The sequence below is a fragment of the Curcuma longa genome, unplaced genomic scaffold (assembly GCF_044706935.1).
Source record: "Curcuma longa cultivar G26 ecotype Majalengka, Jawa Barat unplaced genomic scaffold, ITB_CL_G26_1.1 contig_13935, whole genome shotgun sequence".
In the NCBI taxonomy this organism is placed as follows: Eukaryota; Viridiplantae; Streptophyta; class Magnoliopsida; order Zingiberales; family Zingiberaceae; genus Curcuma; species Curcuma longa.
In genome coordinates, this window is record NW_027429594.1 from 8,063 (window position 1) to 15,456 (window position 7,394).

At 41.3% G+C, this 7,394-nt stretch overlaps 1 pseudogene; it reads right to left on the minus strand.

Moving 5' to 3' along the window:
- Nucleotides 1-5,981: 5,981 nt before the first annotated feature.
- On the minus strand, nucleotides 5,982-6,079 carry LOC141816016 (small nucleolar RNA R71; annotated as a pseudogene).
- Nucleotides 6,080-7,394: the final 1,315 nt, after the last annotated feature.

Sequence of the window (7,394 nt, forward strand, 5' to 3'; positions counted from 1 at the left end):
AAAAAAGTGAAGCCAAAGAGAACATGAGAGTAATGGAATAATGAACATGAATACAATCACATAACATGCACAAAAGTCTTACCCAAATATTCTACCGCCCAACTCCCTTTCACCCAAATAAGAAAGATTTCTTTTCTTCTTCTTTTATTTTATTTTTCTCTTTTTTTATTAGTAGAATCTACCACGACCATGGTACTCAAAATGGCAAGGCCATGGTTCAAATTTTTTTTTTCATGAGGCTTATAGAATTGAGCATGACCGTGTTACTTAACATGACCTGCCCGTGTTACTTAACATAGCCTACCCGTGTTACGTAACACGGCCTGCCCGTGTTATATAACATTGCTTGCCCGTGTTATAGAACATCCCTTGCCCATGTTATGTAACATCGCCTGCCCGTGTTACATAACACGGCCTGCCCGTGTTACTTAACACGGCCTGCCCGTGTTACTTAACACGGCCTACCCGTGTTACTTAACATGACCTACCCGTGTTTCAATCTATGGACAACTTCTATTCCATTATTTCTTTCACACCTAGCTCCAATCTCCCCCCCCCCCCCCCCCCCCCCCCCCCGCGCCCCACCCCACACACACACTTAAAATATATCCATCTCAGACAATATAACTCATCATGCCATCAATCAAAACTCTCAAAGATAGGGAAAGGGATAAATAAATAAAGGTATAACAATAAAAAAATAATGAACAAAGAAGGTGCTAAGGGAATTATTCACCTAGTACTGAACAAGAAGGGAAATCATAAAGTGAACAAATGAGAGGGTCTTCATCACATTCATGCATGCATATGATAATGTAGTGTCAAAAAGAAGCAAAGCAAGTTCTAGAGTATCAATTGTCTTGAGTGCAATTCACACACAAGAGGATAAAGAATAAGCATAACTAAGATCCTCACTAGGTAAATATGACTATTAAACTTAATCAATCAAGGTAAAATCCACCACCACACTAATTGTTTTTCTGAGGATCCCACATGGCTCTACATAGACCATGACTCTGATACCAATTGTTAGTAACGATGGAATAAAAATATCTCTACAATGATATGATATTGTTCATTTTAGGCCTAAGCCCTCATGGTTTTGTTCTTAGGCTCAACCCAAAAGGTCTCATACCAATGGAGATATCTTCTATCTTACATGATCTTTTTCATGTATTTTCAATGTGGGACTTTGATTGTATCCCAACACTAATGACAGCATGCAAGTAAAAAATCAATCATGTTAAACGATCTAAAAACTTAATGGTCAAACTTAAAAAGATTTTACAATTCTCAAAGCATTATAAAAGAACATACAAGGAGATGCAAACAAAACCAAGCAAAGTATAGACTAAACAAAGTGAAAAAAAAAGCAATAGAAAGCAAAGCAAGCAAATGAACAAAAAGATATAGAAAAATAAGAAAAAGAAAGGAAAGGAACAGACTCCCTCAGATTGTCGTCTAAATGAGCACGTCAATTTAATTAATACCGAATCCCCTAACTAAAGTAGTATAGGGCAACTCGAGTCGTCTCCCAACGATTGTAGACGGTGTGTGGTAATTCTAGTGGTTATTACAATTGGGGATTTGGATTTTTTTTTTCTCTTTTTGGATTGGATGGGGGGGTTGTTGTCTTAAGTTCTAATTCTAAACAATGGAAAGAACACTAAGTATCAAGAACAAATTGCATTAATAAAGTAAAGAGTGCAACAAGTAAATAAGTGCATGAACAAAGAAACAAGCAAGAGAAATCTAAGGACAAACAACATTCAAAACTGTAAGGGGAATTTAAACAAACACTTGGTATGCCAAAAGTCTAATCTATGCTCAGAAATGGAAGAAAAGTAAAGCTAATGATTCTCCCTAAGGTTCTCGCCGAAGGTGGATGCGAAGCGAAGCGGACTCCACGAATGATGCGCCGAAGGAAGGAATCTCCAACTTCGAAGCAATCCGGAGAGGATGTGGATGGATGAGATGACGTGAAGGAGAAGAAGGTCCTCTTGCTCCTTGATGGATGGAAGGTGGTCGGATTGAAGAAAGGAAATCTCCTCGCCTTCTTTCCGGGGCAATGAATGGAGATGGTGATGAAGAAATGGAGGTAGGTGGCGGCTAGGGCGAATCCCGAGGAGAGAAGCTTTTCTCCACAAAAAATCAGCTTTTATACCCCAAAACCTGCTCCGCGACACGGCCGTGCCTCATAGGCACGGCCTGGGGTAGGCACCCCCCTGTTTGAGAGGCACGGCCGTGTCTATAGGCACCCTGGGCAAGACAGCTTCTGGAAATAGGCACGGCCGTGTCTCTTAGGCACGGCCTGGGCAAGACACGCTTCTGGAAATAGGCACGGCCGTGTCTCTTAGGCACGGCCTGGGGTAAGCACCCCCCTGTTTGAGAGGCACGGGCGTGCCTCATAGGCACGCCCCAGAGTGAACACGCCCCTGTGGAAGAGGCACGGGCGTGCCTCTTAGGCACGGCCCCAAAATAGGAGGTTTTCTGCAAGTGATGCACTTCCGTCCCTTTTATCATGGCATAGAGGCCGAATCTGTCTGAACCCCCTGAATCAAAGTTGTAGATCTTGAAGTTATCTTCATTTTGGTAGGTGGTACAGCCCATGGTTCGATCGGAGCAAAAAGTTATGACCATTTTAGTTTTAGTCTGCAGAGCAGTCCAACTGAGGCACGGCCGTGTTTGGACCCTGGAAAAGTGAGGCACGGCCATGTCAAGAGGAGGCACGGCCGTGCCTCTTAGGCACGGCCTGGAGAAGTTCTTTTCTGTAAAATAGGCACGGCCGTGCCTATTAGACACGGCCTAGAGAGGGTGACCTTCGGTAAGATAGACACGGCCCGGATTAGGAAGTATTCTATAGAAGTGGCATTGCGGGGCCTTTTAGCATGTCTTAGAGAAGGAATCCATGGGAGCACCCTGAAGCAAAGTTGTAGATCTTGAAGTTCTCGTCATTTTGATATATGGCACGTCCCGTGGTTCCATCTGAGTTGAAAGTTATAGCCATTTTAGTTTTGGTCTGCAGTGTAGTCCAGTCGAGACATGGCCGTGTCTTGACCCACGGGAAGATGAGGCACGGCCGTGCCTCATGAGACACGGCCTGGGCAAGGTGGGGCACGGCCATGCCTTGTGAGACACGGCCTGGAGAGGTGAAACACGGCCCTGGGAGCCTCTGAAACACTCCAAATGACCTCTAGACACTTCCAAATGACCTCCAACTTGGTTCAACTTCATGGCTCCTTAAGTATCCTACAAAAATACATCAAAAAATGTTAGATTCAACCCAAAATTTGTAGGAATAAGCAATAGGGTCCAAAATAAGCTCCTACTCGCAATATGTGTTAATATTCAATAGTTACACAACGAGAGGGTCAAAATATCAAGTTTTAGAGCCAAAATAAACTATAAAAATGAGTGTTATCAATTCCCCCACACTTATTCTTGCACGTCTCGGGCAAGGAAAGAAAACAAACATCTCCCTAAGTAACTCATATCAATACTTCAAAGAAAGTAAAAGGTAGCTACTTAGGCTTATCAAGTTTTCATAGATCAAGGCATAAAGAGACCCAATTCATACACAAGTCAACAAGCATGGTGATTTCAAGCACATGATTAAACTAAACTTGATGTAATCCTCACAAGGTATATGATGGTGGTGCTCTCACTCTCAATAGCATGTAAGTAAATGGAGTTTCCACTCAATGCAACTCATGATGTTTCACTACCATATGCTTGCATGTCTCCTAATCTCCACCACTATAAACACAAGTCTCCATGATTCCAAAGTCTTATCATATCCATGAAGAACAACTCATGTATATCACAATGAAGCACAAAGAAACAAGATATATAAAGAGGTGGTATGAATGTGGAAGAAAGAAGACATAAAACAATGAACTGTTATGATGTTAAACATGCCCATTAACAGTGCTTACAAGAAATCTACTTCCTTCTCCCTGAAAGATAACAACTCTCATCCTCTCCCTTGGATGCGCATCCAACTCACTAATCATCATCAAACACTCCACTTCTAGAAAAATTGCACATCATATCAATGATCTTATTTTTTTTCAACAAAATTTCTCTTCAATGAAAATTTTTTTTCAATTTTTTTTTTTTTTTTTTTTTTTTTTTTTTTTGAATTTTTTTTGGAATTTTTTTTTTTTTTTTTTTTTTTTTTGAACTTTTTTTTTCAATGTGAAGAGAATAAAAACCTATCTACAAATCATGATATGATGTGCTATCCATATAAGTCTCTCAACAACACTAATCAAATCTTTCTCAACAAAAATAAGGCTTCAAAGAAAATAAAGCATGGTTCAACCATGGTGATCAAGCACGGCTCGCTCATGCTATCAATTATATCTAGCCTCATTTTTTTTTTCAAAACCACTTCTCATTTTTTTTTTCAACCTCTCCTCCCCCACACTTAAACTTTGAACTCCATCTTCTCCCCCACACTTAAAATTTGACCGTCTCGGGCAATAAATTAACAAGATAACAGTAAATCATTTCAGTCAAGGTATACCAAGAGGGTCACATATAGTAGGGAAAAAGAAATGCAACTAGCAATGAGGTAAAAGAAGAGAGCATTTACACAAAAAGAAGTTCTAGAGTTACCAAAAATGTAGAGTTTCAAAAGTGTAGACAAGATAGCCTTCATCATCATGTAGCCTATGATATTATGGCCTTGAAAAGAAGCATAGCAAGTTCTAGAGTTCCACAACATGAGTGCATATCACACAACAAGGAGAAAAATGGCTAAATCATCCTCACTAGGTGTATAAAGTCATCAAGTAAAGTCAATCAATTAGAATCCATCACCACACTAATGACCAGGAAATGAAACCTAAATTCCTAACACTATGTGTAAATGAAAAACTATGTATCTTATAAGATATCCTGTGACAGGGGATAGGGTTCTTTTAGTACTCCGGGGCGCCTGAGTGACACGGGAATGCCTTGAACCGGGCTTCTAGAACCATCTCAAACCGACAACGAGTGACGTAAGAACACCAATGCTTTATTCCGAGGATACCTGACGAGGTCGAATTGGATAAATTGGTTAACATCCCTACAATTGAACAATTATTGAGGAAAGGTAGAGGATCCAAGTCAATCAATCCATACTCTGAGGAGTCCGAAGTCCTAGGATCGTTTCACAACCCAGTGTCACAGTCGATTCCTTTCTTCGAACTCTAGGATAAAGTACTTTAGAACACTCCCATCTCCCCCACACAACTCATGCTCAGTTTTCTCTCCACCTTTTTGTGCTAAATCTAGTAAGTAATTCCACGGTCCCTGTGGATTCGATCTTTTTATTACTTGACGACATTCCGTATACTTGCGGAACGCTATCAAGTTTTTGGCGCCGTTGCCGGGGATCGTGCGCAATTTTTTATTTCTTTTCATTTTATTCATTGGTACAATTCTTTTGCACATACATTCTTAATTTTTTCTGGCAATCTAATCATTTCTTTTACTTTGGTGCATGCGCAGGGCCGAACCTTCGGAGTTTCCTTTTGATCCGGAAATAGAAAGAACCTTCGAAGGAGACTTCGTGAACAAAGGTTGATAAGTCAAGAACAATCATCAACAATGGCCCAGAAATCACTGAAAGATTATGCTGCACCTCAAATGAGAGGTTCAACGTCATGCATTGCCATCCCCAACATAGAAGCTGCAAATTTCGAGTTCAATCCTGGATTTATAGCCATGATTCAACAGAACCAGTTTGGGGGTGGTCCACATGAAGACCCACACTTGCATATTGAGATATTTTCAGATGCTTGTAGCACAAGAAGACAGCAAGGGGTCAGTTTTGACGTTCAACGACTTAATGCTTTTCAGATTCTCTTTAAGAGACCGGGCGAAGGACTGGTATCATTCATTACCTCCAAACTGCATAAATTCTTGGGAGCAATTAGAGAAAGATATTCATGAACAAATTCTATCCCCCAAGTAAGACTGCCCACATGAGGAATCTCATCTCAAGTTTTCAACAAATGGATGGAGAAACACTATATGAAGCTTGGGATAGATTCAAAGGAATGTTAAGAAAGTGCCCACATCATGGATTAGAGAGATGGCTTATCATCCACACTTTCTACAACGGAATCAACTATCAAACTAAGGTATATTTGGATTCCGCTGCAGGAGGTGCACTCATGAATAAGAGCTTGGAAGAAGCCGAAGAACTCATTGAAAATGTGGCACTAAACCATCATCAATGGGCAAATGAGAGAGGTAATGTGCAGAAAACTCCCTGGGAAGTACAATGTCGACCAATACACTAAGCTTAATGCGCAGATTGATGCCCTCACCAAGAGAGGCATGAACATTGGTAAGGTCCATGCGGTAGCAACTACAAATTGTGATATATGTGGAGATTCCAGCCACACCACTGAGATGTGTCCAGCTGTAGCGTGCCAAAATCAAATTGTCCAATATGAGCAGTGCGATGCAGTTGGAGCATTTAATCAAAGAAACAACCCGTACTCCAATACATACAATCCGGGTTGGAGGAATCACCCAAACTTTTCCTACCGCAACAATAACAGCAATTTCAACCAAGGAGGGCCTTCCAATCAAAGTTCAACGCCTCCAAAAGCTAGTGAAGAGGTCTCAGATACCCAGAAAATATTGAAAATTCTGGAGAAGTTAGAAAGTGACGTGGTTAAAATCAATGAAAAACTGGATGACCACGACAAGAGGATGAAGATGCAGGAAACTCAGATTGCACAAATCAGCTCTTCCCTCTCCTCCAGAACAGTGGGTACACTTCCCGGAAAACCAGACTTCAACCCAATGGAGCACTGCAAGGCCATAGAGCTCAGGAGCGGACGGACCCTGAAGGATAGAGAGCCTCAGGTGACTGCTCCTGGGGAAGGTATTTACTTCACCCCAGATGCTGTGCAACCTCCTTCTTCTATTCCTGACATTGAAGATAAGTTGGAAGAAGTTGAGACCGCAACACCAGCTGGGCCTTCAGAGATGAAACCACAAGTGAAGAAGGTGCCTTACCCGCAGCGTCTCCTATACAAGCAAAAAGATGAAGAATTTGAAAAGCTTTATAACAGGGTGAAGGATTTAACGCTGGATGTTCCCCTACTCGATGCACTCATCGAGATGCCCAAGTTTGCCAAATTCATCAAGGGGTTAATATCCACTAAAGATATCACCCGGCCGAAGAATGTCATAGCACTCACTGAGGATGTAACTGAAAAGATTTTGAACAACAAGATTCCTCAGAAACTCAAAGATCCAGGTAGCTTCTTCCTCCCTTGCAAAATTGGAAATATTTCTATAGGGAGAGCTTTCTGTGATCTAGGAGCGAGTGTTAGCATCATCCCCTACACAACAAGTGTCAAATGTGGATATCCGGATCTGAAATT